The following is a 7,836-nucleotide window of genomic DNA, read 5'->3' on the forward strand; positions in this document are numbered from 1 at the left end:
GTCCATAGCATCTCTCTCTATCTCCCCCCACACAGATACTCCAAGCACACACACACACACACACACGCACACACACGCACAGCACATGCACACAAACACACACAAATTCACACTCTGTCTTCCCCTCCTCCTCCTCCTTTTCTCTGTTCTTGTTTTATTGTTTCCTAGATGAAGGTTAAAGGGAAATGCTGCTGAGCAGACAGAACAGCTTCAGGGCCGTGGAGGGCCTGTCTGTCTTGCTGCCTTGCTGCCTGGCTGCGGCAGGCAGTGATGTGGCGTTCAGCAGCAGCCAACCTCTGCAACACCCCACCGTCCCTCAACAAGTTCATGCGGCGCACTGATGTGTCAAAGGGGCAAGAGGGTGAGTCAGCCAGAGCCGTAGGGGCAAGTGGGTTACAGGATCTGATGTACATGAGGGGCAGTAGAGAGCTGCTGCTCCCTGACCGTGCCTGTCACTGATAATAATCACAGAGAGCTACGGAGCCTTATTAGCACTGCTGTTTGGCGGAGACAAAATGGCGGCCAGTAGGTGAAGCCAAGGTGAATTATGGCGTGGGAAAGGAAAGCGCTCCAGCACGGGTGGCAAATGTACTTTGGCATGGCGCTGTAATGAAGTTGGTGGAGTCTGTGAGGATATAGTGCGGGGGGTTAAATCTTAAAGGAGTGAGAAAGTCTTAGGTGCAACATTATTGATTTAATTGTATGAGTGCTGGTGATTGGAAGAGGCAGGAGGCCCCTCACAATGACAGGCAGACGACGGGGGTGGAAGAGGTGCTGCAGTCGAAGAAGAACTGCAGCCTGTCTTGTGTTTGTCCTTTTCCTTGAAGACTTTGCATCAGGAGTTATAACAAATACTGCATGTATGGTTTAGATCGATTGACATGAAGAGGTCGGACACCATAACATAATCATTGAACAATATCCAATACAACAACACCAAAACACTACAACCTTAAAAATAACCATGTTAATATATGGATAATATATGATTTTAATAAAGGTAAATACAGTAATTGCAGAGTAGTTTTATCCCCTTGGCATCATAAGGTTTTGTGTCTATCCCCTGCATGTACAATGTGTGTTTAAGCTAAACTGAAATTTGTCTTGAATTCAAGGAAACATAATCTAATACTGCAACAATTGTGCATAATTTTCCTCTTTTTTTTCAAAACAGGATAAAACTGTTTTTTGGATAAACAGCATAAGCTTCAATCCTCTGGGTGGCCATTTACCTCAACAGTATTTGACTGACAGTTGAGGGCCAGTGCTGCTGGGAGGCGCACCAGTTTCCATGGTGCAATGCCAACTAGAGCATGCCATAGTCCTATGTAGCCTATAAACGCTGATACAAGATGATCTTTACCCGAGCACAAAGTGATTGAAAACATTTGTCCCTTTACAACACTACAGTTTTTGGAAGACACTCCCACTAGATGTTATACTTTTAGGTCGTGATATTTCAACATCGCGTCCTGCATTGTAAAGGGTAGGGCAGTCCGGCTAGCAGTGGCTGTTGCTGCTTTGTGGGTCAAACTGTAATCATGGCAGACAACCAGACTAACATCAACATTTAGGCAATACTAAGGTTAGCTATCTGTGTGTCTGTTGGATGATATTGCATATTATATTTTAAGCAGCCAAACAGATATGTGACCAATCAAATCAAATTACAGCACCAACATCGTCAGAAGGAATTAGAATAGAAAAGTGATTTTAGAACAGCTCAAGGTTTACCTAAAACCTCTGTAGCTTTTTTAAATCAATGCAAACCACAGCACTCACAAAACATTAGTGATGTTCCCTAGGTAAAGCCCACAAAATCAAACACCCACCAGTTTCTCTGCTTTATTGCAGCTTCCAAAAAAACAAACCAAAGGACATAAACAAAGCCCTTTTGAAATCAGCACATGTATGAGTGTGTGGGTGTGAGGTGAAGGAGCTTCCCAAATGAAGCGGTTGGAAAGCAAGTCAGGATGGGAGGTGAAATCTGCCAGAGCATTAGCATGATCTATGATACGCCTCGTGGAAGAACACAGTACATTTTGTCTGCATGAATAGATTTGTTGAGTCTATTAATGACCTTCTATTCTAGACCTTTTTCTCTAACTGCCCAGCACCATCCATAACTCGGCTGAATCCTATCTTATAAATCATTGTTCCAGTCCCCATCTTTGCTCCATCATGACAATTAGGCTCAATGCTATACGATTCGTGTTTGCTAAACCCAGATTAACTCATCCCACCTCTGTATCTATAGAGCATATGAGGAGGATTAATGAATACAATGTGCTCCATTATATTTGAGACTGTCTGGTGTCAAAAAGGAATTAACATTAGAGAGGCCTTAATCGGTGCAGTTAGTCCTTATGCTAGAAGATGACACTGTTTTCCACCCTGACATTATAAAAAGATAATGTCTCATTGAAAGTATCACTCCAGCTGTGGCCTGCAATTGCTGAACACAGTACTAATATATCCGAGAAAATTTTCAATTTGAGGATGTTGCACGTGGGATTTGACTGTGTGTATGTAAAGATACTGACACCCACCTTGGGGGATTTCTCCTGCAGGGCTCCCCCAGGCGTGTGACTGTTGAGGTCGCCAGTGCAGCCACTTATTGGTCTATTCATTAAAGACGACTGGGGCAGAAGTCTAGGGTAAGGTCTCCACTTCCAAAGTAACTCTGCAGCTCAGACCTCATTTGCAACCAGACAAGCCTATTGTAACAGCAAATAATACAATATTGATTTTGCAAGTGGCAACAGGGCTGTGCATCTTATTGATCAGGATCAAGCACTTATCACTCTCCAGACCCAGAGTGTGCCAATGTTAAGCGTAGGTCTCAGGTCTTAATTACGACGGTGGCCTTTACACGGCTCCTCGCCTAATGATGCTCAAATAACACCGCTGTGTTTGACCTTCCCTTATCAGCTGGGCAGACAAAGGTTGCTGTTTCTCCAACATAGGATACAATTTAACCGTTCAATAATTTTATACACAGAACTGTCGGGTGACTTATATGATGTAAACTCTCGGTATATTCTCTAGGTATCCCATCTACACTGCCCAATCACTCTGTCATTAGAGATCCATAGATATCTAGGAGCAGGCGAGGGGTCAGGATGACCCTGTAAACAAAGTGACTTTGTGCTCTGTTAATGGAAGGTTACAGTTCATATCACTTGTTTGACATATGATCTGCTAGAGTGTTGCTGGGCAAGGCACTCAACACCAGTGGCGGGGAGTAACTAAGCAAATGGACTGTATTTATATACGCTTTTCCAGCTTTTCCATTCATACACATTCATACACTGCCGGAAGAGCCGCCAGAGGCAATTTAGGGTTAAGTGTCTTGCCCAAGGACACACCGGCATGTGGACTGGCAGAAGCCCTCACCAACGACTCTACCTCCTGAGCCACAGCTCAATTAATTTCGAGGTTCTACTTCTGCACATACATTTCAGAGGTAAATATTATACTTGTCAAACTCCACACTACACTATATTTATCAGACAGCTATTGCTGCCAGTTACTTTGCAGTTTAAGATTTTACATGAAAAACATTTAAAGAACAAATGAAATATAATGTATTTATATAGATTGCACGACCCAACAGTTTAGTATCTTAAATTGTCTTCATCTTGACTCAAAACAATATTATCATGATTTAATGCATCAATCAGTAAGACACTCAAATAATGTGATATATAAATGATCCTATTTTATTTTTGCCAATGTGTGAGTATTGCAAATTATCATAATAAACGCCCCCGAAATTATCGTATAGGTCTTCACTTCCTGCCCCATGTCAGGAGGAGTTCATTCATGGCAAGTTTACGAGGTCGGAGATTGAAGTTCTACTATCATATCAAGCCAGCAACCGCCAAAGTTGTATATGCTCCCCTGGCCATTGTGCAAATGTATCTATTTTATATACATTTGATTTAATTTATATACTTAGTGATGATCAAAGTGATGAAAAACGACCCGAAAGTGGAAATACTTGTTTTGATTAACAGCAGACCAATTTACTCCTACGACAGGTCTGGACCGCATGTACATTCTGTGTGTATTTGAAAGAAATCTCAAAATACGAAAGAAAATGGTGAACGCAGTAAGTTGTCCTGAATCACTCGTACACACGATTTAAGAACAAATCTGTGCAAACTGAAACGTCTGCCTGGCGGCAAACTGAAGCAGTGAAATAAATACATCCTTTATTGTACAATTGAATGAATACCTATTTCTTTAGGTAACGTTTTAAAATGTGGTCGAAAAAGAGGTTTTCCGGTGGTCCCCTCTGCAACAATAGAGCTCCGACTTTTGCTTCTTCCACTTCTCCTCTGAACTACGTGAAATGACATCGCTGATCACCATCTCCATAAGGTAAAATATTAACTGTGCATAAGTTACTCATACAACCCCACTTCAAAATCAATGAACTATCCCTTTAATACTTGAAAAGAAGATATTTTTCCAGCAAATGCCAACAAATACCAACAAATACAAACAATACAACATCCTCCAGTGGTTAAATCAGTTAATTGTTGCTTTTTGGTCTTTTCATTGCATCTGGGAATGTCTGACAAATAGCAACAATATAGAATATCACCACAGTTCTAATTTCAAACGTTAAGATTAAATTAAAAAGAAAAAATGTCAGACAGGCTCCTGGAACAGATAGCTCTGTCTGACTATTTTTGCCTCTATAAAGGACTGCAAAGTGCTTCTGTGTAAACTCATCAGCGAGTATTCATGCATTTTTTAAGACAAATAGAGTTGTTTGCATGCTGCGGCAACCAGCTATGGTGTTAGATCCTTTTCCAGGAGGCTCTGTGACTCATCTCACTTATGTTCAACTCCACCTCTGAGTCCACTGTGGCTCAAGCCTTGGCAGAAGATCGCCCCCAGACTGGGCTAAAGGTAATAATACAAATAAAATGCAGTTATCCTATATTAGACACTTAACCATTCCACATACAAACTAACGGTAATGACATGACATTTTCCCTTTTCCCCCCCTCTTTTTTAAACCTTCCTTGGAGGTAAAGAAGTATGCTTTATATTCTTGGAGCTCATGCCGTCTAAAGGATGCATTACGGTATGAAAATAAAATAAACTACTCAAAAGCTCATGAATATGTGTACTCAGCTTCGTCAGGTGAACAAACCATTGTAAGACAATGAAAGAAACAAACATGTTGCATGCGCAGCCAAACATTATGTGCAGTTAGTAGAATATATTTGCTCCTTATACAGTATGTATTAGATATGGTTAAGATGTTACTAATGATGTATTCAGTGTACAGTATGCAGACATGGATTTTCACAAGCAGAGCTCCATCCTATTGTCCTGGATGTTTCAACATGTTTGGTCAGGAAAAGATCTGGCCTCTGTCTGTAAAGATTTATAAAACAGTAGACCTTAAATGTACCGGGGATCTCAGTCATAGATTAGTGGGCTAAAAGGGAGCATTGCCACTCAAGGTTCTGCTGTCAATCGCTGAATCTTGGTACTAGGTCAATCAATGGCTCCTCTCTCCCTCTCTCTTTTCCTCTCCCTCTCTTTCCAGTGATCTTCTCAGATCAGTGGAGGAGGGAGAAAAATCAATGGAGTAAAGTAATCACTTGGCGGAAGATACAGTGAAGGCCCGAGGCCCACCCAGCTACCTGAGTTCCATTTCACGCATCAGCAGCTGCAACACAAACACACAGTGCTCGCCTGTACTCCCATCTTAAACAACATGAGCAGCCCAACACTCTGTGCCCGTTGTGACCTATTTCTCCCCAGAGGAAACTCCCAGATTGCACTGCAGCACACCGCCACTGTCTGCCCAATGGCTCGCTATCGATCTGTAGGCCTACACAATCAGGCTCTGACAGCGCTGGCTATACCACATTTCCAAAATGCCAAGCGGCAAAGATATGCCTCCCTGCCTCTCACCTCATCGGCTAATGTGCACAGGAACGATGTCATGTCGAGCCCATACTGCCCCTGTTCAATAAAGGCAATAGTTTTACACTTCATGTCTACAAAATGGTGCAGTAAGCCATTTAATAAATTAAACAATATGGCCATTTGAAATGAGGCATTCACCATCAAGTTGATGAGTTTCTGGCATGTTTATGCTTAACAAGTTTTCCTTTTATCCCTTTTTTGAGGATTTCTTCTTCTCACTTTTACAAAAGAGCTGCTCTCCCAGGCTCATCTGAATCACTGTGTGACTGCTATTACCTCTGGCTGGCTTGAGAGAAGTGAGTGCGTAGAGGGTCACAGTTGGTGGCAGGCATGAGGAACCATGGGTGGGTATTTGTTTAACAATTCTAAAACGCAAATGACAGTTTTTTTAAGAGCTGCTGTACAAACAAAGGTCTTAAGGCTACATCAATACTAATACATGTGTGTTTTGAATTGAACAAGATCTCTGTCTAAACAAGCATTTGAGCTCCTTATCAGTAGTCTCAGTACATTCTAACAAGTCTGAAACAGACACATCACATGACCATTCACCTACTGTATACTGGGCATGCATGTGCCCACCGGATTGCAGGCAGTTGTAGAATTATAAATTAAATGCAGAATTTAACTGCAAAACAGCTGCAAGCAAAGACAACGAGGTCAGCAGCACCTGTAATTATCTATGTTTGGTTTTTTTTTCACCACTTTTTTGTTCCAGAACAGGGTCACGTGATTGGAGCCTGACGAATCAGGAAGAGAACGTGGGTGTCTGCGTCATTGTTTACAATGAAGAGGGTGGACTTCTTTTGGATATAAAATATCACATTTTCACCGTTTTATGTAGACATCGTTACAAATTGTTTGTAACCTTTAACTTTTGACCACCAAATTATAATCAGTTCATCCTTGAGTACAAGACGATGTTTGTGTCAGATGTAATGAAATTCCTTCAATGCATTCATGAGATATTGTGTTCATAAGAAGAGGACAGAGGCTGGGTCACAGTGAGCTTAACCTCTGATCACTAAAATTGAAGCAGTGAGTCCAAGTGAACATTTGTGCCAAAATCAAAGGAATTCCCCTCAAACTGTTGGTGAAATATCTTCTATCATCTGTTACAAAGTGGGGTTGAATGGAGAGATGGATAGATAACCCCAAAACATAATGCAGTACAAAAGCATAAAAAAACAAATTGATCGAAGTTGAGGAAAGAGACATAGACCAGCAATAAATTCATCAAACTATATGTATATATTGTTTTCCAAAAGCTTAAGGAAACTCATCAATGAGCCACAGTGTTGCACTAGATGACTTGTTCTTTCATCACACGTAAAGGTATTTTAGTTGATCCCATACACTGCATGTCATATATTTTGACAGATTGTTAAGCCCTATGGGTATGGGGGTAGCAACATTCTGTATAGGGGTTATCTGTGAATGTGTAGATGAATCTGTATCCATTTATTAATGGCTGAAAGGCTAAGGAGCTAAAGTGTGGAAGTCATTGATTACAACACAACCGGGCCTCGCAATTGGCTGTTATTTTACACATGGTCTTTGCAACACTTCTGCCATAACATATCCAAAATGCGTGTGGCGATGTGTGTCCACAGTGTTTTTTTTTTACCCTGAGCTGAGGTATGGCATTGTACATTTTGGGCCATTGTAAACAAGTAGCTAAAGCGTTAAATACTATAAATGTTCGCCTTGTTATGGAATTTGTTGACATGAACACAAAGACAAAGAGCAATGCTAGCTGCTCTGTAGAGGCAGTAATTAGACACAGCGGTGCTTGAAGCTAAATGCTAACATTTTCAAAATGCTACATGCTAACATACTGAAGCTAAGCAGATATAATGACTAACATATTCACTATCT

This window comes from Scophthalmus maximus, chromosome 2 (genome assembly GCF_022379125.1).
Source record: "Scophthalmus maximus strain ysfricsl-2021 chromosome 2, ASM2237912v1, whole genome shotgun sequence".
Taxonomy (NCBI): Eukaryota; Metazoa; Chordata; class Actinopteri; order Pleuronectiformes; family Scophthalmidae; genus Scophthalmus; species Scophthalmus maximus.